General features: G+C 40.8%; 1 long non-coding RNA gene across 1 annotated transcript; it reads left to right on the forward strand.

Moving 5' to 3' along the window:
* The first annotated feature begins 3,318 nt into the window (after nt 1-3,318).
* On the forward strand, nt 3,319-4,069 carry LOC149179795 (uncharacterized). Its single transcript, XR_016257409.1, has 2 exons — nt 3,319-3,444; nt 3,569-4,069. It is a non-coding gene; the product is annotated as an uncharacterized LOC149179795 (long non-coding RNA).
* Nucleotides 4,070-25,288: the final 21,219 nt, after the last annotated feature.

Raw genomic sequence — 25,288 nt, forward strand, 5'->3', positions numbered from 1 at the left:
TCCATCTCTAGTGAGGATGTGGCCCAGATATTGTATCTGCTCCTTAAAGAATTCACACTTGCTAAACTTGGCATATAATTGGTGTTCTCGGAGGGTTTGCAATACTATCCTGAGGTGCTCCTGATGCTCCTCTTTAGTCCGAGAATAGATCAATATATCGTCAATAAAGATCAGCACAAACTTGTCTAAATACCGATGAAACACACTATTCATCAAACACATAAAGGTGGCGGGAGCGTTGGTCAACCCGAAGGGTAACACCACAAACTCATAATGACCATACCGTGTTCTAAACGCTGTCTTAGCTATATCTTCTTCTTTAATTCGGATTTGGTGATACCCAGATCGCAGATCAATCTTTGAGAAGACTGTTGCTCCCTTCACCTGGTCAAACAGCTCATCGATTCGGGGCAGAGGGTACTTGTTCTTGATTGTCAATTTGTTTAACTGGCGATAATCCATACACATGCGGAGAGTCCCGTCCTTTTTCTTCACAAACAATACGGAGCTCCCCAAGGGGATACACTGGGGCGAATGTATTTTTTGTCCAACAGCTCTTGCAATTGCATCTTCAGCTCTGTTAATTCGGGTACACTCATTCTGTAAGGTGCTCAAGAAACTGGGGCTGCCCTTGGTATCAATTCTATGGTAAAATCTATGTCCCTTTTGGGTGGCAATCCTGGTATATCTTCTGGAAATACATCGGCAAATTCCTGTACCACAGGGATATTTTCTAGTGCAGCTGTTTTGTCTTTCGAGTTGGCGTACCCAACTTGGATGGCATAAATTTGGCATCCCTTCCTGATGCATTTTTCCAGTTGCGATGCAGTTATGGGCCGAATCTGCACTGGCCGCTTAATTCCCTGTACTTCCTGTGCTATTCCCAACTCATCCTTGTAGTTGATGGTCTTGGTCTTACAATTAATTATGGACTAGTGTTTCTCTAGCCAGTCCATACCAATCAGTATATCGTACGAACCAAGAGGGAGTACATTCAAATCTGCTGTCACGGGTTGTCCTGCTATTTCTATTGGGCAGCTTTTAACCTTAGATATTACCTGCCTTTTTGCCCCTGTTGCCAACTGAACTAGCCAAGGGGTTTTAAACTTAATGGGTTGTAACTTACAATGTTCCACAACTCTAGGACTAATGTAACTTAACGTAGCACCAGGATCAACCAAAACAGTTACAACAAGGTCAAGGAGTTTACCTTTGAATTCTACCATGGTTGGCTGGTACTTTGCCTGGCGACCTTCCAAAGCAGTATTAATATTTGGCAGAGCTCGCCCTACATCGCCAACTGTAGAGGCTTCGTATACCTGAGAGACCTGTTCAACTCCTTTTCCCTGGGGGCAGTTTTTCACATAATGGGGCCCGCCACAACCCCAGCATTGCACGGGAGGCCTTGTTGTCCCTTCATTGTTCAATTTTCCGGTTTGGTCATTGGTTCTGGACTCACTGGGGGGCTATGATCGGAATGAATTTTTTTGCGAGTTCCTGTTGATCTGCCCCTTAACGAATCCTTTACTGCCTCCTCCGCGATTACCTTTGATATTTCCAACTGGTTTGCTGCCCTTCTTCTCGGCCCACCTCTTACCCAGGACATCTCCTTTCTGCTTGCTCTGCTGATAGCAAATTCGGGCCTTGCGGATGGCCTCGTCCATCATCTTTGGGCTGTCAAATTCTATTCTTTCCCTCATGCTCATCGGTAGACTGCTAACAAACCTCTGTACCTTAGCTTTTTCTTCGCGTATATAGGGCACGTAACGGAGTAGGGAGGTAAAGCGAGTGATAAATTCATCCATAGTCTGCTGCCCCAATCACAGATCATGGAATTCTCTTGCCTTTTCATCATAGAAGCGCTCGGTCAGGTATCTTTCTTTAAAATATCTCTGAAATTTATCCCAAGTAATATTCTGCTCGCTTACACCCTTTACCATTTTTACCTCCTCCCACCACAGGGTGGCCTTTCCCTGTAATTGGAAAATGGCCAACCGTGCCTTGAGGTTGTGGTCATAGTCATAAAGCTGGAAATATTTATTCATATTGATTAACCAGGCCTCCACTGCTTCTTCTTGTTCGCCATCAAAGTGCGGCGACTTGATTTTACGGAATTCTCCCTGCAGCTCTATCCACTGCCTCTTAGACGTTTGCTATTCTGAAGCATTATCCGAACGTTCTTCCTCCCTTCCCTTTGATTCTTCGGGCTCTGCATGAGGATTCTGTTTGCCTAACATTCTTTGCTCCTCAGCACTGGGATTCAGTGGCTGTTGGTATTGCCTGTCAGATAAACTTTTGAGAATTCTCTCCTGTTCCATTGTTAATCTCGCATTATCGTCGCGTAACCGGGCCATTTCATTTTTCAGTTCTTGTATAGTTTCCAAAATCGCCATGTTGGTATTGCGGGTTTCCTCACCCAGCTGAACCCATAACTCGGGATTGTTTCCAGAACCTGCTGCCGGCTCCTGACCCGCCCCGAACCTGTGGGACACACTATCTGTTCTTCTCATGGTGTCAGTCTTCTGCTGTTTCCTGTACTTACCACAAACAGTAACAGTGCCAGAATTATCACATTATCTGTTGCTTATACACATATTAAGAATGAAATCAGTTGTAAATACAATGGGTTAACAGTCTATTTATTTATTTTTCTTGAATGGTCTGATTGATTCCATCTGTCCCCAGAGGTCACAGCTTTGTTACTTAGCTCTGATACCACTTGTCAGACCTCCACACCGGATTTTTTTTTTTTTTGTTACATTTACCATTTTGTAACTTTATGCTAATAATACTCCGATCCTGCTACAATTATAAACCACGTGGCCTAGATTAAAGATTTGTATTGTTTGGTATTTTATTTTGTTTGTTCAAATGGTGACCCACGCCAGTTAACACACGGCATAAAAATAAAGTGGCATTCTTTGATTTTTCCTGCCTGGTCACGTGGTTGCCTTATCCGCATAGCCCAGTGTATTAACTTCTGCCCGGTGCCGTGCTGTACGTGGCCGACAGACTGGTCATTTCTTCATTTGTATGGTATTTCCCGCTGTCTCGACGGTTGAGATTTCTTTCCATACATCCAATGGTGAAGAGACAAGGTGAGTTCGTAGGCTGCCCAGCTATACTGTTGAGGGTTTCGTATTTGGTCATTTGTGTTAGTTGTTCTATCGTTTGGAGGTTTCATTCCTGGCATGCCGGTGCTCCTGCATTCTACTTTCTAGCTTACAGTTCTTGCACAGAAGCTGGCATAGGGGACAACTACATCCCCAAGTAAACAATACACCAAGATAAAATTCTTTTCCAATAGATTTTTGCGCATTTCCCGGTTTCATCTCTTAACAAACCCTTGCTAACCTAAGGTTGACTCTGTTTTCGCAGGAAACAGAACCTAGGGACAGCTGTTAGCCCCGAGACAGAGCTTTGCTATTATGGCAACCCTAGCCGGTAAGTGCTTCAGGATAGTAAATCTGGGTTTTATGATCTTTTACATTGTGAGTTCATGTAGTTGCCGCGAGCTCGTTCAGCTCAGATTTAATTTATGCCTTTGCTTTATGTTACGATTTTATAGGAAAGGACACCTTCCTCCATTCGGCATCCAAGTCGTGGCTAGGGAGTAGCCCCTTTTTGCCAACACGAAGGATTCCAGGTATGGAAACCCTCCATTCGCAGCTTTTCTTGCTGCTACAGGGGTTATAAAAATTCTATTTGGAAATGCCTGGGGCCTATTCCTCCTATTTAATAAATTAGGAAATTGGAAGATGTTCTGCCCTTGCAAGCTCCAGTTATACTGTAAAAATTTGTCCAGTTATACTGTAATAATTTGGTGTACATTTTCTGTTGATAATGGGACCGGCTACAGTTCTGTTCGTCCCTGCGTATACAAGTTTTATTTTCCACGCAACTATGTTTTATTTAGCTCTACAGGATTTTAAATTTTAAGGTAGGATATCAATTGTAATCTAAATTTGAAGTTTTGACCTGACAAGGGGGGTTCCGTTGCGTAGCCACCCTGTACAGGATTGTTAACTTTTATTAATAATAATCTTTTCCGCTCCGCGGCTACCCTGTACAGGATCGCTAACTCTTATTAATAATAATCTTACAGTTTTCACACAGCTTTTATCATATTCTACTTTCTTTTTATGAAATGAGTGTGTACACAGTTTGTAAGGATTATTTGTTCTCGGCATAAGGTTGTTTATATGTGATTTGTTTTTCTCTCCTCCAGCATGGACCTGAACCAAACCCTTCGCCCAGATTTCATAGCCTTTCCTCCACTCTCCCGAAACCACGGGGTTGAACTCGGTTCTTCCTTTATTGGTCTCGGTTTAGGGCGGTCTCAACTTCAAAACAACTATTAACAGGTCCCCATGAACACGATTCAGGCCCGGGTACCACGAGGGTTTCAACCTCGCTTTTCTTGAACAAAGGTGTTCCAATTACTAATTTGTTTCTATGTGTCTCAACTTGGGGTTATTCCATTTCATACTGATTTATATAAATATAACAACATTCATGATTCCACCCCAATCTTGATACTACCAGAATAAACTGCCACGACTTCATGACCTGTTCTCGGGTTTGTCCAGGTTCTCTTCTCTTTTAATTGGCCCTTGTCTTGTTTGCAAAATTGCTCTAAAATCTCTATACTGTTGTCTGTTGACCTGAGGGAATAACTGGTCTAGAACTCTGGGTTCTGTGGTTTCTGCTGATCATTCAAACTAAATTCCTTTACAACAACTAATTGTTTACCTCTACTACATTTGTTCTATAGCCAACCCTCCCAGATTTACAACCTTCAAATCTGAGGCTTGATCCGGTTTCATTAAGAGGATTACGCTGCCGGTCATGAGTATATTTATTACAGTCCTCCGTTATCATTATTAAGTTTCTTTTTTTTCTTTCTTTTGAGTAACAAAGAATTTCTCTTTACTCTGCTATATTACCTTCATAACCTATACAGATATTCATCTCCTACAGAAATTAAATACTCTCTCTCTCTCTCTCGTATTAAAGGCAGAACTTCATACCTGTATTGTGCTTCGAAGATACTCGCCCGCCTCTTGCTCCTTTGATATGATCAACCTGCTTTACTGTAGCTAGTCCTCCATCCGACCATGAGACCGTCGTTCGAGACCTGTCTCCCCCCTAGCTTACTCAAGACTTTTCTCTTTTCTCATTGCAGCGCTCTGCGCCCTTACCATTTGGTCCTCACCAGACGTGGTAAGCTGCCCTTTCCGTTATCCACTGTTTGTCCTTCCAGCACAGCCTCTTTTTCCCCCTTTTTCCCTTTCCTGGAACCCATTCCACAGTTAGGGAGGGAAAAACGGTTAGGGTCTTTGCAACCGTTTCTTGTATTTTTTTTAAAACAATATGTGAACAACTCATAATACAGATCATCCCTATTGCTGGGAAATTATTCCGCCATTCCATTTCCACAATGAAGATAAAATAATATTAATAAATTAATTCAGACAATCATATAATAACCATCATCCTTCCATAATGTCCTTCTTTTAACTGCAGTAAATAAAAAGTATTTACAATAATTTGGGGATATGACACTTATTTTACATTTTCAGTATGAGAGAGATATGTAATTCCTTCCATGTTCCCTTTAAATTGACAAATGTTCATTTAATATAAGAGTAAGCTATTTTCTAAATGTAAAACAGTTTCAGTTATAAAAAAAATAAAAAATGAATATACATATTTGGTTAATTTTGATTGAGAGCATTATAAACATCAATAATCCCATTTTGATGTTGGAATTACAACCAAGTATGAAAGAGATCAAACAATATTTCACCCTCACTTCTAAATAAAACATTTCAATGTCCATCATAATAAAATATTTTATTACTCAAACAAAAAAATTGAAAATATAAAAGTTTTGTTAATAATTAATAAAAGTAATAAGAAGACCTCTACTTCATTCAATTTTTAACATAAAATTAACCTGTCATTTAAAAATATGAATAATAATAAAATTCAATATTGCTCATTTTTCATTCTAGAACTAAATAAAACATTTCAATGTCCGTCATAACAAAATATTTTATTACTCAAACAAAAAAATTGAAAATACAACAATTTAGTTAATACTTAATAAAAGTAATAAAAATACATCTAGGTCATTGAATTTTTAACATAAAATAAAGTGTCATTTAAAAATATGAATAATAAAATTCAATATTGGTCATTTCTCGTTCTACAACTCAGTAAATATTTGTTGGGATTGCAAATTAAATATGTTGAAATGATATATGTAATGCTTCTAATTAGATGTGTAAGGCTTAGTTATGTACGAAGAAATGGTCATTTTAGGTTTCATAAAGATTAGATTTGTAATGCTTATTTTTTTAATGTAAGTGTTAAATTAAAAGATTAACCATAAATAAATTAGTTGTTAATACAATTCAATCTTCAATTTAACTTTTAGTTTTTCTATACCATTTATAGATTGTAAAACATGCAGTTTGACATTATAGGTATAAAGGGAATCCATGGCACTAAGGTAGTTATTCTTGAATGTCTATTGTCAAGATACCCATCATTTGATTTTACGGAATATACTATTGTCAAGATACTCATCCTTTGATTTTAGAGAATATATTAATAGCATCCTTATTAGTGAAGACACTTCTTAAATGTGATATTAAATGATTAAGGTTTAGGATATGAATTTTCACTATGCAAGGGGATTGATTATGCACATCTTTTTGACAGGAAATTTAGTGGGGATGCGACCGAGGTTCTAGGGTTCAATAAAGAGAGTGATAGAGGGTAACAGGTAACCATGGAGGCACAGGGAGGAGGGATCTCCACTCCCTCCTACAGTAATGTGGTTTCAAACAGAGGAAGAGCAGGGAATAAGAACAAGCCTCCACAATCCTTGGAGGTCAAGACAAAAAACACTGAAACTCAGAAGGCAGAAGGCAGCAAAACCCATGCAAAACAAGGGACCCACGAGGAAGACCGACAGGAGGAGAAAGCGGAAGACAGAGGTCAGGGAACAGAGAATAGAACCAAGATGGGGCCCTGTAAACCCAAGACCATAACTAAACTGCAGGTTATATTGAATGATCCAGCTCTGCAAGAGCACAGGGATCACATGGCAAACTATGCCATTATATGCAAGTTTACGGGAATCTGGTCGTCAAAGAAAGCATTGTACACTTGGATAAAATACAACTGGAAACCAAAGGGGGAGTTAAATATACATCTTGGATCCAAAGGTTTTTTTATAGTGGTGTTCACGAACATGGAGGACAGAGACAGGATTTTTGAAGGAGGACCATACTTCTTTGCAACTGCTGGTCTCTATATGCGGCCTTGGACGATGAACTTTGTGCCAGAATGAGAAACCTTCACTTTGGTACCGGTATGGATCAGACTCTACTCCTTACCTTTAGATTACTGGATGCTAGAGTCTTTAAAAGCTATAGGCAATAAATTAGGTCATTTCTTAAAGATTTCAGAGGCAACTCTACGAGGAAAATATACCTCCTATGCTCGTATATGTGTGGAGATGGACCTATCAAGAGCCCTTCCAGATGAGGTCATTCTAGAAGTCTATGACGATGAATGGGTTCAAACAGTTGACTATGAGCATATCCCGTTCAGATGTCACAAATGTCATGAGCATGGGCACCTATCTAGAGATTGTCCTCTTAATAGAAGGGAGGAATACCTAAACACCAGCAAAGGGAAAGATCAGACAGGTTTCACCAAAGTAGGAGGAAAAGGAAAAGGAGGGGGAAGGAAGGCACAAAAGAACCCTATTGAGAAGGATAACAAAACAAGAAGTTGCAACAGTTTTGTGATCTTTGGAGAAAAGGAAGTAGATGGAGGTGATCAAAAGAGTACAGAGAATCAGGCAACAAGGGGGAAAGGAAAAGAGACCAGCATGGAGTTCACATAGGAACAAAATGACCACATGATGGACCCTTTGAGTACCATGGAAATAGAAAAAGACCATGAAATGACTCAAAGTGAAAGTGGCACAGAGGACCAAGACTTACAGGAGATCCTGGAAAGGGAGAACCTAGAGCTGGAAAGGTTTCTCGAGCAAGGAGGAAACCTAGGAATAAACTCCATACCAGGAGGATGTTGACAAGGTACACCAAATATTCCTTAACAAGTCACATCAAACAGCTGTAGGAGTCAAAAGAGGACATGATAACTAGGAAAATAAAGGGACTTCCTCAATAGGATTAATAACAGGAAAATTAATAAAAAAACCCAGGCAAGAAGAGGGGAAGGAAAAGATAGAAAGAAATATTGTTGCAGTGTGGCAAACTCATGATTGACTCAGGAAGGATGAAAGACCTTTCCAGTTACTCCTTAAAAACCCCACCTCAATTAAAATCACAACCTATAACATTAGAGGACTAGGGAGTAGAAGAAAACAGAGGAATCTAGGTAATAGGATCAGAAAGGACAAATTTGAAATAGTGTTCATTCAGGAAACAAAATGCTCTGTTGAGAGGATTAGAGAAAAACATAGAAAATGGTTAAATAGATATGAATACCTTGAGGTTAAGGCAAATAAATATGCTAGTGGAATTCTCACTCTATGGGATCCACAGAAATTTGGTGTGATTGATATGGAGGCGTCCAAACACCACCTTTCTTTGATTATCCAACCGGTGGGTGACAGGCAATGTTACATGATCACCAATTTCTATGGTCCTCAGCCAATGAAGGACAAACTTCGACTCCTCACAACACTGGAGGACATGAATAAGAGATACCCAACTCTACCCTGGATTCTAAGAGGCGATTTTAACATGATAAAATCACTCATGGAGAATAAATGAGGAACTAGAAAACTTGGTAGGGATTCAGTTGCCTTCTAGAACTTCCTCACCAATATGAAACTGGTAGAAATGGAAACTAGCAATTGAATCTTCACTTGGAATAACAAAAGGGGTGGATCTACCCAAGTAGCCTCAAAACTAGACAGATTTCTTATCTCAGAGGAACTTCTTCTCATGGGAAGTAGCCTGACTACGCTCATCCTACCTTTTGGAGGTTCAGATCACTAGCCCATTCAATTGGAAGCTTCTCTATTTGGTAAACCAAGGAACAACCCCTTTAGGTTTGAAAACTCTTGGCTCACACATTCAGATTTCCTCACAAACATTGAAAAGTGGTGGAAGGAAGAGCTACATCTTCAAGGTACAAAGATGTTCCTTCTACACTGCAGGATCAAACACATTAAAGACATAATCAAAGAGTGGAATAAAAAGGAATTTGGCAATATCTTCAAAGATAAAGGAGAAGTGGAAAAGAAACTAAAGGAAATAAACCAAATTCTTATCACAGAAGGCTATACAAATGAAAGGAAAGAGATTGTAGAGTCACTTTAGCATGAATGGGAAAACAGTTGTCTACAAGAGGAAATATTCTAGAGATGGAAATCTAGAGTACAATGGATTAAGGAAGGGGAGAGAAACACCAAATTCTTTCACAGATCCACCATAGCTCACAGAAACAATAACAGAATTGTGAAACTTTCTGATCAACATGGAATAGAAAGAAACACTCATGAAGAGATGGAAGAGGTCCTAGTCCAACATTTTCAGAGAATTGCTGAGGAAACCACGGTAGATAGATATCCGTTTACGAAAATATTTACTCAGTACATTCCTAAATTGGTATCTAGGGAAGATAATTACAATATCAACAGACCAGTAATAGAGGAAGAGATTGAGGAAGTCATTACAGAGATGCACAATGGGAAAGCACCAAGCCCGGATGGCTTCAATGTGGACTTTTTCAAAACATGTTGGAGGATAGTAAAACAGAATATTCTTGAGGTAGTGGAAGACTCTCGAAGATTTAAAACAGTCTTGAAGGCACTCAATGAATCTTTCATAGCCTTAATCCCCGAACAGGAAAAGGCCACCTCTCCAGATAGATATAGCATTATGCAATGTGGTGTACAAAATAATATCCATCAAGCCACTCCTCCCTACCCTAGTGTCAGAGGAGCAAACGGGCTATGTGGAAGGAAGACAAATTCTTAATAACATAATTCAAGCACATGAAGTGGTTCATTCACTCATTACCAATAAACAAGCAGGGATGATAATTCAGCTGGACATAGCAAAGGCCTATGACAAACTTAGCTAGTCGTACATAAGAGCAGTACTCAAAGCCTATGGATTTGATTACAATTGGATTAAGTGGGTCATGGTGCTAGTTACCACTGCCAGCTGTTCAATTCTTCTCAATGGCTCTCCCTCCAAAACCTTCAAGCCTACTAGAGGTCTCAGGCAAGGTGATCCTCTTTCTCCTTTCCTTTTCATTCTAATGATGGAAGGGTTAGGGAGAGCAATCAGAGCTGCTAAGGAGGAAGGGAGAATTCAAGGTCTAAGATTCACTCAAGGTGGGGACTCGGTGACACATCAACAATTCGTGGGTGATACTATTTTTCAAGGCACACCCACAGTCGAGGAAGCCAAAGAATTTAAGCAGATTTTGAGTGAGTTCGCTATGGCAGTGGGCATAGAAGTAAGTCTTACTAAATCAAATATTTTCTTTTTCAACATGGATATTTCCATTCAAAGAAATCTTTCTAGAATTTTGGGCTTTCAAAGAGAGTCATTTCCCTGCAAGTACCTGGGAGTTCTCCTCACTGACAAACCGTTACACAAGGAAATTTGGGAGCCTATTCTAAATAAGCTAAAAGAAAAGATTATCAAATGGACAAATAGAGCCCTAAATCTAGCAAGGAGGTTGATTCTAACCAAGGCTATCCTCCAAACCATTCCTATCTATATGCTATCAGCCATTCCAACACCAACTCGTGTAATTACTGAAATAAGAAACACTCAGAGAGACTTTCTCTGGGGGAAAGGTGAAGAAAATAAAAATGGGCTCTAGTGGCATGGGATAGGGTATGCAAACCAAAATCCCATGGTGGCTTGAGTCTTCATGACCCAGGAGTTCTTAACAGAGTTCTAGGAGCCAAAGTCTGGTGGAGATGGCTAAAGGAAATACAAGCCCCCTGGACAAAACTATGGAAGCAAAAATATGCAAGGGATTGGCAAGAGAAGAACCTCATAAGAATGACAGGACAAGTAAAAGGTTGACCAATTTGGAATAGGGCTTGGGAGAACAGGGCCCTTGTCCAAAAATATAGTTTCTGGGAGATCAGAAACATAAATCTGGCCTGGTTCTGGGAGGATAATTGGCAACAGGAGAACAATCTCCTCAGTGAAGAATTAGTAGACATTCACACATATACCATCAACAGAGGATTAAGGAGGGTAAGTGACTATTGGGATCAATCAAGGAACAATGGGAAATGGTGAATATGGAAACTTCTAGATTACAGTGAAATGGGCATGATGAATACTCAAGCTATAGCCCTTAATGATATTTTGGAAAAGAGGCAAATCTTAACCTCAACCTTGGACGATCAATTAAGATGGGGAAGAATAAGGCAGGTCTCTTCACCCTTAAGGAGGCCAAAAGGATAGACACAGGGCTTAACTTTCTAAACACTAATAAGATGTGGAAAGAACTTTGGGATAATCCTCATTGGATGAAAGTCAAATTGTTCAAGTGGCCGGTTCAACAGGGAAAGATTCTGACATGGGACAACCTAAGAAAAAGAGGCTTTGTTGGCCCCTCAAGATGTCACCTGTGTGGACAATAGGAAGAAACCACTAATCATCTCCTGAATAGATGCTCATTCACTACAACACTATGGAACTGGGTTGGAGATGTCTTCGAGCAGACAGACAGACATGTAAATGACATCATTGCTACACTGAAAAACTGGTGGAATTTTTTTTCGGATAATGAGATAATAAACTCTGCCTGGGCGTTGACCCCAGGGTTCTTAATCTGGAATGTTTGGAAGGAGCACAATAACAGGATTTTCAAGGATAAGGCGAGCCTGGTGAGCAGCATCCTAAAGCTAATCCTTAAGCAACTCAAAGAGACTATTCACATCCTGGGAGGTGTCACTACCAGAAAACTCATAGGACAAAGAGAGGCCAGAATCTTGGAGAAGTTAGAGCTTAAGGTTCATCTCCCATGGTGTTCTATGTAGATCAACAAGAATACCTCAGCAGAAAAGGCTTTCTGGCAACCCCCTTCACAAGGTTTTTTAAAATTTAACATAGATGGAGCCTCAAAAGGAAATCCAGGAGAAGCAGGTTATGGAGGGGTCATGAGGGATGAGGAAGGAAACATACAGGTCATCTTCCATAGTTATCTAGGAAAAGTAACCAACAATATGGCTAAGCTCATGGCGATGGAATTATGCTTGGAAATACTGCTCAAGTACAACATACATAATGTCATCATTGAGGCTAACTCGGAATTAGTCATTAATTCGGTGAAGAGGATAAATGTTGGCATAGCACTAGAGAAAATCTCAGGACACTGGCAGCTTTTGCAAGTCTACCAAAGAATCCAATCACACCTAAGAGTTCTAAGAACTCTTAGGTTGGTGCATGTCCGCAGGGAAGCCAACAAAGTAGCAGACTGGCTGGCCAATGAGGGGGTTCGAAACAAGCATATCGACTTGTGCTACTGGTGGGAGGAGGTAACGGATGACAGGATGAAGGAGGAATGCTCATCTCAGGCCCTCATCAACAGACAGCAGTATCAAAACAAATCAAGAGATAGAATTTTACTTCATGTCAATGAAGAATAAGATCACATCAGATAGTTTATCAGAGGATATGCATTGTCGGTTATCTAAGGATGCTTCTGGAAGTAGGAACAAAGGCAGAAATCGAGACAGGAGATATCTACTCAAAGGGAGAAGCGATGAGAGAATGTGCTACCAAGACGAACGCCACAGAGCGCCAACACCAATCCTAAGGCATTCCATGCAGGAGGCCACCCTTCTGGATATGTCTTCCTCGTGCAATGCGTTGGAGGTCAAAGGAAAAGAAAACCAGGGTCAAAAATTGCTCGAGATATACCACCTGCATCAAGCGCCCTCTGACCCGGGAGGGGTTTTCATAGAGAACAAGCAATGCCATTTAGCAAGTGACGCGTGGTGGTGGATGAAAAGTGATTACCACCTTCATCGCTGGGTAATCCACGAGCGGATGTGTGGTCCGATTTGGATTGTGGCCATCAAATCTGGAGGGGGAAGATCAACGGCCACCTTTTGGCGTGCAAGTTGGTGGGCCCGAAAGGATAAAACTACTAATGGTTTACCACCTTCATCGGGCGCCATCCAAACCAAAGATGGTTTTTATGAAAAGCCAGTGATTCCACTCAAGAAGCAACACGTGGCGGAGGATGGGAAAAGCAAACCACCTTCATCGCACAGTATTCAACGGGCTTTTAAGCCACGCGATATGGACACCAGTCGTTGGATCAGAAGGAAAAGATCAACGGTCAGCGTTGATCGAGCAGCTTAAGGGTTTTTCTGCGGGCTTCACCTCTGCGCGTGATGATTTTTGACCATCGGATAGGAAGGAGACAGATCAATGATGGGTTTTGGGGAGCGGACTTTGGATCCACTTGCCTGCTTTCGGTTCCAGGGCAGTCTAGGCATTGTTTCTGTTTGACTAATGGAGGGTTTTATGGGTACTTTGGGTAATTTCCCTCTCCCTTTGTGGGAGTTTGCGCCTCTGTGCGTCTGTTGTAACCTGTGTAAATCATTTTTTTCCTAAGTTAATAGAAGGACCGTCTCTTGCTTTAGCAAAAAAAAAAAAGACACTTCTTAAATGTATATGGTCAATATAACCATCCTAATTGTAGAAAATATAACCTTGTTTTGAGCAAAGATAATATGTGTCATTTATGGGAGTAGATTATGTTGTTATATTACACTTCAATGGAATATTTATTCCCTAGGAGAGTCCCTTTCTAGTGGATCTCTTTTAGGGAAGTGCACTTCAACTTGTTCTAAACACAATTGCAATACTCATGGGCATCATGAAGATTCAAAAACAAATTTCAAATGGTCTCTTTTCGTCACAAGAAAGATATGCATCCTCTATGAAACTTGTGGATAGTAAATGTTAATCTATTAAAATACATTCACATTAAATTTAGGGTTTTAATATCATACAAAGAAAATTTTATTATCCATTTTGTTCTAGGGTCAATAAGGTCTCATTGCTTTTCCTAAAATGAGACAGGGGATATAGGGGATTGATATAAGAATTTGGGACTATAACTATAAACATGTTTATCATATCTCCATAACCCATCTCTCAAGGTTCACTCAGACTTTGTGTATTAAACTTGAAAATGTCCTCTTCTATATTTACCTTTGGAACTCATATTTTTATTTAAACAAAAATTTACAACTAAAATCAACTTTATAAGAACCAATAGGATTCAAGATGATGATGTCAACCATGGGGGATGATTCACCATTTTTGGAGTAAAAAAGTTAAAAGATTAAAAAAAAAAAACTACTTTTTGAACTTGTATTTTCAACTTATCTCTCTATGGTTTTACTCAAATTTCGAGTGGGATCACTAGTTGGATGAAAAATTTAATTGCTCATCCAATGAGTACCCATGTTTCATACTTTTTATGGACTTTGTTACATGAAAAAATAGAAATACATGAAAAACATGATTGCAATTATGTTTTTTCATGTATTTCTCATTTTTTGTGTAGGAGTGTCCATCAAAAGTATGCAACATGGGTGCTCCTTGGATGAGGAATTAATTTTTGCATCCAACGAGTCCTGCTCAAAATTTTAGAAAAAAAATGGGGAGATAAATTGAAAATACAAGTTGAAAAAGTCGTTTTTTCTTTTTTCCCTATAAAATTTGATGATGTAATTTAATCTTATTTTATTATTTTCACTATTATTTTATAATATTCCTTAGGAGGCCCATTTTAGACCTCAAAATTTCTCCAATGATACAACTTTTAGAGTTAATGAAACCCCTCATGGTGTTGAAGGAGGTGCTCCAAGAAGAGAAAGAACCAAGGGAAGAGGCCTGATCAAATGTTACAATTGTGATCAAGAATGCCATGTCGAGAGAGACTGCATGATGCCAAGGATACCTTGGCGTTCACATTGCAGGGTAAATATAGACACTATCGAGGGCTATCTAGAACTTATTTCTCAGTGGGAGGAGCACAATCAGGTGAAAGGGGAAAACCTCATCAATGTAGAACCCCGAGAACTAGATCCACCTACGCAGCCAAATATTAGTATTATGACATGAGGAGGGAAAAGAATTGAAGCTGATTTAGGAACACCTAAGAAACCTATGATTATAAATCTTGTATCCCCTAAAAAAATTTATGATTCTAATATGTAGAAAGAATATTATAAGGATGTAGTTGAACTTTTCAAGAAATATGTAACACCCTCCTCCCACATTTACCCAAGTTAACCAGTCCACTGGGGTAAACATGTGACAAGAGGATACTATGATCTGATTCAACTCCCCGTGTACAATTAAGGAAGTGGAACTGATGAAGCACAACCAATTTGACCTCCTACACATGTTACAAAACCTTTAGCAGCCAACCAACCCTTCCAGATGACCAACCCCTGGGATAACTTGACATTTTACTGACCTAGAGCCTAAGTCACTCCCATGAAATGGGCATGCATGCAACTAGGACCCTCTAGTCACTCCCACAACAAGGGCACACTAGTGATTGGGGACCTTTTCAACTAGTTCTGAGCCCACGACCCCAGATTTTGTACCACTTTTTTAGGGACATGATTCAGGCCACTACCCAGAACTTCTTGAAACTTCCAGAAATGAAAAATAACATCGAAACAATGATACTAATGCAAATACTTGAAAAAAGACTTGAATGGACCCCTACTAGTCATGACAGGAATTTCGTCAAACATGTCACAAATATGCATTCAACACATTATAACAAAATATATGAACATAGGGGTCTCATAGTTATATGAGAATCACTAAGAAGCATTGAAGTTTTATCACATTAGCTGCATTATCATATATTAGGTCATATATTCATTGTTCATTCATTTACAAGTGAAAACATGATGAAATCCATACGTCATCATTGTCATAAAACATACTCATAACCAACATTTAAACAACATGAATAATAAGGATACAACAGCCATAAAATCCACATAAACCAGTACATTTACCCATGAAATACCAAGGAGAAGGAACTCTTATTAATGAATGCATAAGTCAGCTAGGTATGTGGCTTCCATGAACCACCCGACCATAGATTGGTTGAACCAAATATTTCTTTCAGCCAATCACCCCTGTGCCATATTCGAAGCATGAATGTGGGACTCATAACCAAAAATCAACCAGGGCTTCCCGAGGTTAAACCACCTCACCCTCATCAATAAAACCAAGCTTTAACGAAATCCCCACTGAATCACTAGGCCCTAAACAAGCATGTATACCACCATATTTCTGCACCTACACCATGAGGAATTTTCATGTCTCCTATTCTCTAGTCTTTACAGTACATCCTACCATACAATGATCAGATCCCTAGGCCTAATCGAACTCCACCCTCCAAGATTTACCGTATATCCTTCCATTCATAGGCCAAGGATTCCTAGGCCTGATCAAGGGATCCCACCTCTAGGCTTTACCATATATCCTACCGTTCACTGGTCGAGGATTCCTAGGCCCACTGAGGTAACACAAAATACGGCTTTACCACAACCCAGAGTCTAGTTTAGGGGCTACTAGGCCAAGGCTTTACTGTAGTCCATATTCTGATTCAGGGATCACTAGGCCATGTGTTCTTTCTTTCAGAGACCACCTCACTGAGTTTCAAATCCATCTGACAATCTAGATCAACCAAAAACATGAGAACCCATCACACCATGGCTATCCAGAAATGGCAAGGCAAGCTTGAAGAACATTTTCACACCTGGCAAAGCCCATGCTAATGACAGCAAGAGAACCAATATCACACATGCATAACAATTCATGCCAAAATGAGTAAGGAAATCATACATGCAACTCGATACCTACAAATAATCTCATTGTAGCCGCTTGATCCTACTCTTCCTTTCTTGATCTTTACTTCCTCTTGCCTTCTTTTCTTTTTTTGATCCAATGCTGAAGTGCTCCAAGAAGAATCTAAGTGTACAAGAGTGTGACAGAGGGAATATAGAGAGAGCTCCAAAACTTAACAGACAAAAGGTACCAACTCATCCTCAGAAGTTGTTTTATTAATGATGCCTCTATTTTCTTCAATTTTTTACTATTTTCCTTCATTTTCCTCCTCACACGCAACCTATAACCTTTCACCTTCATTTTCTCCTCATTTTAATTATTTTCATAAATAAAATGTCAATTAATGCCTCATGCCTTTCCAAATCCTTTTATGTTTCCTTTACCAATTTTTTTAGCCATAATAAACCAATTGAACACCCACACTACAATGTTTTGCCCAAAATTCAGCTTGGAATAAGCATTCCATAACCGTGGTTATTATTTTTCCTTTATTAACTTTATTACATGGAATTTTTAATGGGGTTGTTACAGAACCCTCCCCTTTGGGGGAACATCATCCTCAATGTTCAATGACACCTGCAACCAACAAGACTGTTGAAAAAAAAACATACTATCCATGGAGCTTTCTAACTTAGCTCGATGTAGTATTTACAATGATCAACTTGTTGAGAAGAAAACCAACATGATGCATAATAACATGACAATCATAATGACATGACACCCATACCACTGATGGGAGCTTTATAACACAGCTCATGACGGTATTTACATCCATATACATATGTATATATACCAAAACACCACACTAAAACATATACCAAAAACATTCACTCAACCAGTGAATAGAGAAGGATACATAGCCCGCATCTGATCTGCCATCTCCTATGTAGCTTCATCGGGCCCAAAGTGCTTCCTCCACTAATTGCTCATTTCTGGAGCAAGATCATCTTTCTTTGCAATATACACTGACATTCTAGCTAGAGTTCTTTATCTGGCTCCACGTGTAATACAAACCGTTCAATCACATGATCAACATCTTTAACATACTTCTTAAGCAATAACACATGGAAAACATCATGTACTTTCAATATTGAAGGTAGTGTAATTCGATAGGCTACTGGTCTAATCCTTTCAAGAATCTTGAAAGGTCCACAAAATCGAGGTGCCAACTTGGCACATGATCTGGTCCTCAAGGAGCTCTCCTTTGGCTTGATGCACAAATGCACCTGTTCCCCAACTTGAAACTCCTTAAACAACCTGTTTTGATCTGCATAACTTTTCTACATGTCCTCTGATGCCTTTAGATTCTTCTTGATTTCCTGCATTCCCTGTTCCATCTCTGCCAACATATCTAGTCCTATCAACACCATGTTCACTGGATCACTCCAACTGACGGGAGTATTACAACTCTGCCCATAGGGTTCCTCAAATGCACTCATCCTCAGAGGTTCCTGATACCCCTATTGTAAGCAAACTCAGCCAATGGAAGGTACTCCTCCCATCTTCTCTTCTGATGCATCACATACATCCTCAACATGTCCTCCAATACCTTGTTGACCCTCTCTGTCTGTCCATCTTCCTATGGATGATAAGTTGTACTGAAGGCCAACTCTATCCCCAATCCTGCAAACAATACCTTCCAAAGCATGGAAGTGAACTTATCATCCTTGTCTGCCAAAATTTCCTTTAGAACACCATGCAATCTGACCACATCTTTGATGAAGACCTATGTTACATCACTAGCTAAATAAGTATACTTCACTAGAATGAAGTGCACTACCTTTTTCAACCTGTCCACCACAACCATGATGGAATCATGTTGTCTAGATGTCCTTGGAAACCCTCTGATGAAATCCATCGAAATGACCTCCAACTTCCACTCTAGAATTAGAATCAGTTGTAGTAGCCCACCTGGATGCTTACACTCTGCCTTCACCTACTAACAGTGCAAGCATCTAGGCACAAATTCTACCACATCCTTCTTCAGATTTGAGCAATAATAAAAGTTCTTCATTGTTGTCAATGTCTTATGGTATCCTGGGCGACCTGAAAATGGTTCTACATGAAACTCTCTCAAGATAGTATTCTTAATCTCACTATTGTCTGGCACATATATCTTATCCCTAAATCTGATCAAACCATTTGTTGTAAGATGATAGTCTACATCCTAACCACCTATACCCTATTGTAATCTGTGCATAAGCTCCATGTACCTATCATCCTACTGACCTACCTGTAATATCCGATCATGTAAGTTTATCCCATAAAAACTCATAGTTTTTATATGATTCCCCTGTATTTGCCTACTAAGAGAATCTACAACCTTGTTATATCTACCTTTGATGTACCTTATCTCAAAGTTGAACTCACTAATTCTGTCCAACCATCTAGCTTTCCTTGCATTCAAGTTCGAGTGATCAAACAAGTATCACAACCTACTGTGATCATTCATCAATACAAAACTCCTACCAAGAAGATAGTGTCTCCACATATTCAATGCATGGATGATCGTTGCCAACTCAAAATCATGTGTTAGATAATTCTTCTCACACTCACTCAGTTTCTGTGACTCATAGCATACTACCTGTTTTTCCTGCATAAGGACTCCACCAAGTCCTCTCTTGCAAGCATCCATGCACACCACAAATTCTTTGTATGGATCTACAATCTTTAACACTGGAACATTTGTCAACAACTGCTTCAACTACTCAAAACATGTTGGACATTCCTTTGTCCATTCAAATTTCTTACCTTCCCTCTGCAACGATGTAATAGGATATGCAATGCGAGAGAAGTTCATGATAAACCTCCTATAATACCCTGCTAGACACATAAATGATCTTACCTCATCCACATTTTGAGGATTTTCCCACTCCATGATAGCCCTTATCTTCTCTAGATCCACTACTATGCCTTCCTTGGAGACCAAATAACATTGTAAACTTTGAAACAGGAACTCTGGCCAAAAAACCTCGAAAAAACATCAAAAACGGTGCTAAAACTGAAAAGTGTGTATATTGGAACGATGGTTTTTTTTTTAGGGTCAATTTTGAACATGTTTTAAAAATGGCAGTGAAAACAAAATTTTCGTGCAAAAAACACCCTGAAAACGAAAAGTATTGATACTGGAACAACGGGTTTTTTTTTAAGGGTCAATTTTCAACATTTTTAAAAAATGTTAGTAAAACTGAATTTTTATTTGCAAAAAAATAGTTGTTTATGAGGAAAAAAACAACTAATGTTTTTCGTAGAATAACATTTTTCTTTCCTAAGTATAAATTCAACATGTTTTAGTAATGACCATAAAGATAAAATAATGAGATCTAAAATACATTAAAATTCTATTACCCCGGAATCACCCCGCCACCCTCGCAGTCTGTTGGGCCACCGGGGTGGGGCAGAGGGCTACGGACAACCCTACACCCCACTGCCCCACCCTGGAGGCCCAACGGCACGCAGGGGTGCCCAAGTGATTCTCGGAATCACCCCGCCACCCATGTGGGCTGTTGGGCCACCGAGGTGGGGTGGTGGCTATCTGTAGCCCTCTGCCCCACCCAGGCAGCCCAACGGCCCATGGGGGTGGTGGGATGATTCCCGTAATCATCCCGCCACCGCCATAGGGTATTGGGCTACCGGTGTCACGCCCCTACCCTGGCGATACTCTTCCAACCGCACGATCGGGGGTGCGGCACCACCAACCACTTTCTTTTTAACAATACTTGCTATTGTGGACTATGCCTACTTTCTATACTTAGTTTATTCTTCAACTTTACCAAGTACAATCTTTTATTAACACAGCGAAAACATTCAAAACATCTTCATACATACATTATCATCATTAAATAACAAGTGCACAATGGATATAACTCAGGAGGAGAAACTCCCTGCAAATAAGAGTCTGCCCAATAATAATGATAATCTTCGGTTTTTACAATTTTACAATAAACCTACAAAATTTACACTCAGCCTACACCGGCATGTAGCCTCGACCAATCTGTCATTCAGAATCGACACTTCGTCATTTAGACCACCCGTGCCTGTCCTTCACCATTTCACCGGTTTACCCAACTCATCGTTCACCTCCACATGCGCCCATCGTTTCGTCATGCCGACTCACCCAAACGACCCACCATTCAACTCATCGCACCCGCCAACCATGTCGCCCACTTGGTTGCCCAACTCACCTTCGTTTACTCCTACCCGGCGCTCCATTCAGTCTGACTCGCCCTCCGGTCGAGTCACACCAACCACGCTCTTTCACCATGATGACCGCTTGTCGCACGTTCAACCGATCAACCATCCACCAAACGACTCATTGTTTCGATCGCCCAAATGCCTTGAACGATATGTTATTCAACCCATCGTTCGACCGCTCACCCGAATGCGCCCTCATTCATCTCACCAGCCAAAACAATGTTCCATTCAGCCTGCCACCCGAACACCCAACCATTCCGTCATTCAGCTTGTCGCCCTGCACTCCTGAATGATATGTTGTTCAGCCCATCCACCAGAGCCTTCGCATGAAAACTCGTTCAGCTCACCAATCGAACTCCTGAACGATATGTTGATCAGCTCGTCGATCGACACCCTCGCACACCCTCGCACAAAATCTCGGTTAACCTATTCGTCGATGCCCTCACACGAAATCTCATTCAACTGACTTCTTTCACCCAGTTCTGCAGCTAAGGTGCTTCGGCCCTTAGCTTCGCCTGCACCTTCGCCTTACGTTTTAGACCTCCAACTTCTAGCTCACACTTCTTGCTTATAAAATGCTTGAAGATTGATTGGTTGCATTTCTCCAACTTCACCCACATACTTATATGGCAACTTGCCTAAAATGGGGGCGTCAACCTAGCCCAGCTGACCCACCATTTGGTACCTTTGCTACTTTTCTCATGTTGGCCCATGGTGAGGGCACCCACTCCCGGGACCGCCCCACCATATAAACTCTACGTAGCATATCTGACACTTAGCCATTTTTGCATGACATCACGTTTTCCTTCGTTTGGTCCAGCTCATCACACTGTGCGGGCGCGCCCAACTCGTCGATTCCTCCAGATCGTGGCCCGCTCGCCCATCGTCCGCCCTTTGCCAAATGAACTGAAACTCGGGGATGTTACATCCTCCCACACCTCAAGTCATTGTCGTCCTCGAAAATTCTCCATCCTAGCAACCACCTGTCGCCAAGATAACAATCCACACAACTATGTATATGGGTAATCTAGCTGTCCACTATTCAACAATGTTTCACACCATGTATGTGCCACTGCTATACAAGGAATCATGTGCTCGTACCCCTCATGTCAGGGATTAGTTGGGTAGCTAATCCAACCATGCATCGCCTCCACAAGAAATCATGCCCCTACATCATTATGATTGTCCACTACATGCTACCTGTTAATTTGTGTCATATCATCCCTAGATGCTTGCTCAAAATGTTGGAGACTCATTGCCATGAGCATCTAACAATGAGCCTCATCTCCATGATAGTCTAAGCAGATGAGGAGGGAGCAGAGCCTGAAGGCTCTCCCTCACTGATCAACTCAATCCACCTATCCAGATCCTCCACTTCCATTCTTTGCAAGTATGCCTCCCGATCCTCCATTTGAACATTTGGCCTCACATACTCTTCGTCATCATCATCCTCCACTGCCTCCAGCCTCCTAGATAGATCCAAGATGTTATCCAACAATGTCCTGATAACCTGTGATTGTTCCATAAGCTTTGCCTCTGCAATAGACAACCGCTCATAGACCTCTTCATCTCGTTTCCCATTCTCCATATTCATCATTGTAAGTTTACATATGGGCTTAGTCACTCCTATGGTTGGAACACCGATAGGTACATCCTCTCGTCCATCGTAAATGTATAGTTTCTTCAAATGGGGAACAACCATCACTTCGAATTGTTTCATAAACTCCATGCCTAGTACAACCTCATAGTCATCTATTCACACTATAGTGAAGTCGACTCTCCCAACCCATTCACCAAGTGTCACATCCACCTTTTCAGCTACACTGATCACAGAATCTGGAGGAGAATTCACTGCCTTCATTTGTGCTTGCATCGGTACAAACTTCAGTCCAATCCTTCTCACAGTATCCTTGCTCATAAAGTTGTGATTTGCCCCACTATCCACCATAGTGGGTACATCAGCACTCCCAACCTTCATTTTGACATACTACAATTTGTTTCTTTCTGGGTCTCTTCGTGAGATTGCTTCCGTAGCCACTACGGCTCCCAAAATATGTAACCCCTACAAAAGTCTCTTCTTTCTTCTTCGTATTGTCTTGTGCCAAGGCAACAACCTTTGGTCTTGAAGGACAATCCTTCACCACATGTGGTCCCTCACAAATCCAACACTTCAATAGTTTCTTCGTCTTTGCCTTGCCATTCGATCTCGAAGTCTCCTCTTTCACAGTTTTCTCTTTTGGTTTGTCATACTTTTTCTTCTTCTCATTGAACCCCTCATCATAGTGTTTCACTAAACAATCTATAGCAGCAAATTCCTCCTCAAGTGTCTTAATATTTTTCCTCTTCACTTCATTCCGTGCCCACGGTTTCAGCCTAATGATAAAGTTGAACACCTTGCCCCTTTCCGCCATGTCTGGAAGTTCCAAAACTGCACTTGAGAACTCTCGCTGATATGCCTGCAGACTTCCCGTTTTCTTTATATATTTTATCTTCATCCTTGCATCCCACGTTTCATCTTGTGGAATGAAATGGGCCTACAAAGCCTTTTTCATGTCATCCCACGAAGTTATGTCTTCAGCATTTCGATTGGAAATGTGATCCATCCTTCTTCACCACCACCTCTTAGCATCCTTCGTCAAGAATTGAGCAGCTACTTTCACTTTGGACTCTTCATTGTTCATCCCCAAGCGCTCCAAGTATTGCTCCATATCCCATAGAAAGTTACCAAGATTCTTCGCACTCCTCATCCTGTCATAAGAATCTGGCTCTTTGACTTTGACATGAGCCACACCTCCACCTGAGTTGTGTCCCACAGCCCTCTTCAAAACCATGATCTCATTCAGAGCATCGTCAAGAGCTTGCCACAATTTCAAGATTTCAGCCAAACCTTGATCTCTTGCTTCACCAATCTTCTTGACTTCTTCTTCCATTCGTGCATACTGCTATTCAGTATGCTCCTATCAAATCTTGAGGTCTTCTAGCTCCCCTTTTGCTTGTATGTTCTTGGCATTCATCGAAGCCATATCAGAAGGACATTCCTCTATACGATTCAATACCATGTCAAAGAAAGCTTCACCAACATCCTTGCTAGATTCACCTGTTACAACCCAAGGTTCCTCTGCCATTCCTACTATTTTCCTTCTTTGTGATCTTGTATAGACCATCCACCAAAGTCACCTGCAAAACTTGAACCACCTGCCAAGTCTTCAATCTTCTTTGTCTCGTATCAATAGCTTTGATACCAACTGTCATGCCCCTACGTTGGCGGTACTCTTCCAACCGCACGATCGGGGGTGCAGCACCACCAACCAATTTCTTTTTAACAATACTTGCGATTATGGACTACGCCTACTTTCTATAAGTAGTTTATTTTTCAACTTTACCAAGTATAATATTTCATTAACATAGCGGAAACATTTATAACATCTTCATACATACATTATCATTATTAAATCACAAGTTCAAAACAGATATAACTCGAGAGGGGCAACTCCCTGCAAATAAGAGTCTGCCCGATAAAAATGATAATCTTTAGTTTTTACAATTTTACAATCAACCTCCAAAATTTACACTCGGCCTACACCATCGCGCAGCCTCGACCAATCTATTGTTTAGAATCAGTACTTCGTCGTTCAGACCGCCTGTGCCTCTCCTTCACCATTTCACTAGTTTACCCAGCTCGTCGTGCCAACTCACTCAAACGACTCACTATTCAGCTCGTCGCACCTGCCAACCGTGTCGCCTGCCTGGTAGCCCAACTCGCCTTCGTTTACTCCTACCCAGTGCTCCGTTCAGCAACCGTGCCTATTCACCGTGCTGACTGCCCATCACACATTCAACCCATCCACCAAATGGCCAACCATTCAATCGTCCACTAAATGACTCATCTTTTTGACCGCTCGAACGCCTTGAACAATATGTCGTTCAACCCGTCATTTGACTGCTCACCCAAATGCACCCTCGTTCGGCTCACCTGCCCGAATGATGTTCTGTTCAGCTTGCAACTCGAACGCCCAACCGTTCTGTCGTCCAGCTTGGCCACCTGAACGCTGTTTCATTCAGCTCGTCACCCTGCACCCTTGAACGATATGTCCTTCAGCCCGTCCACTGGCATCTTCACACAAAAAATCATTCAAATCACTAACCGAACTCATGAACAATCT

This window comes from Pinus tabuliformis, chromosome 3_2 (genome assembly GCF_031772625.1).
Source record: "Pinus tabuliformis cultivar Carrire ecotype Pingquan chromosome 3_2, CPIR1, whole genome shotgun sequence".
NCBI classification, from domain to species: Eukaryota; Viridiplantae; Streptophyta; class Pinopsida; order Pinales; family Pinaceae; genus Pinus; species Pinus tabuliformis.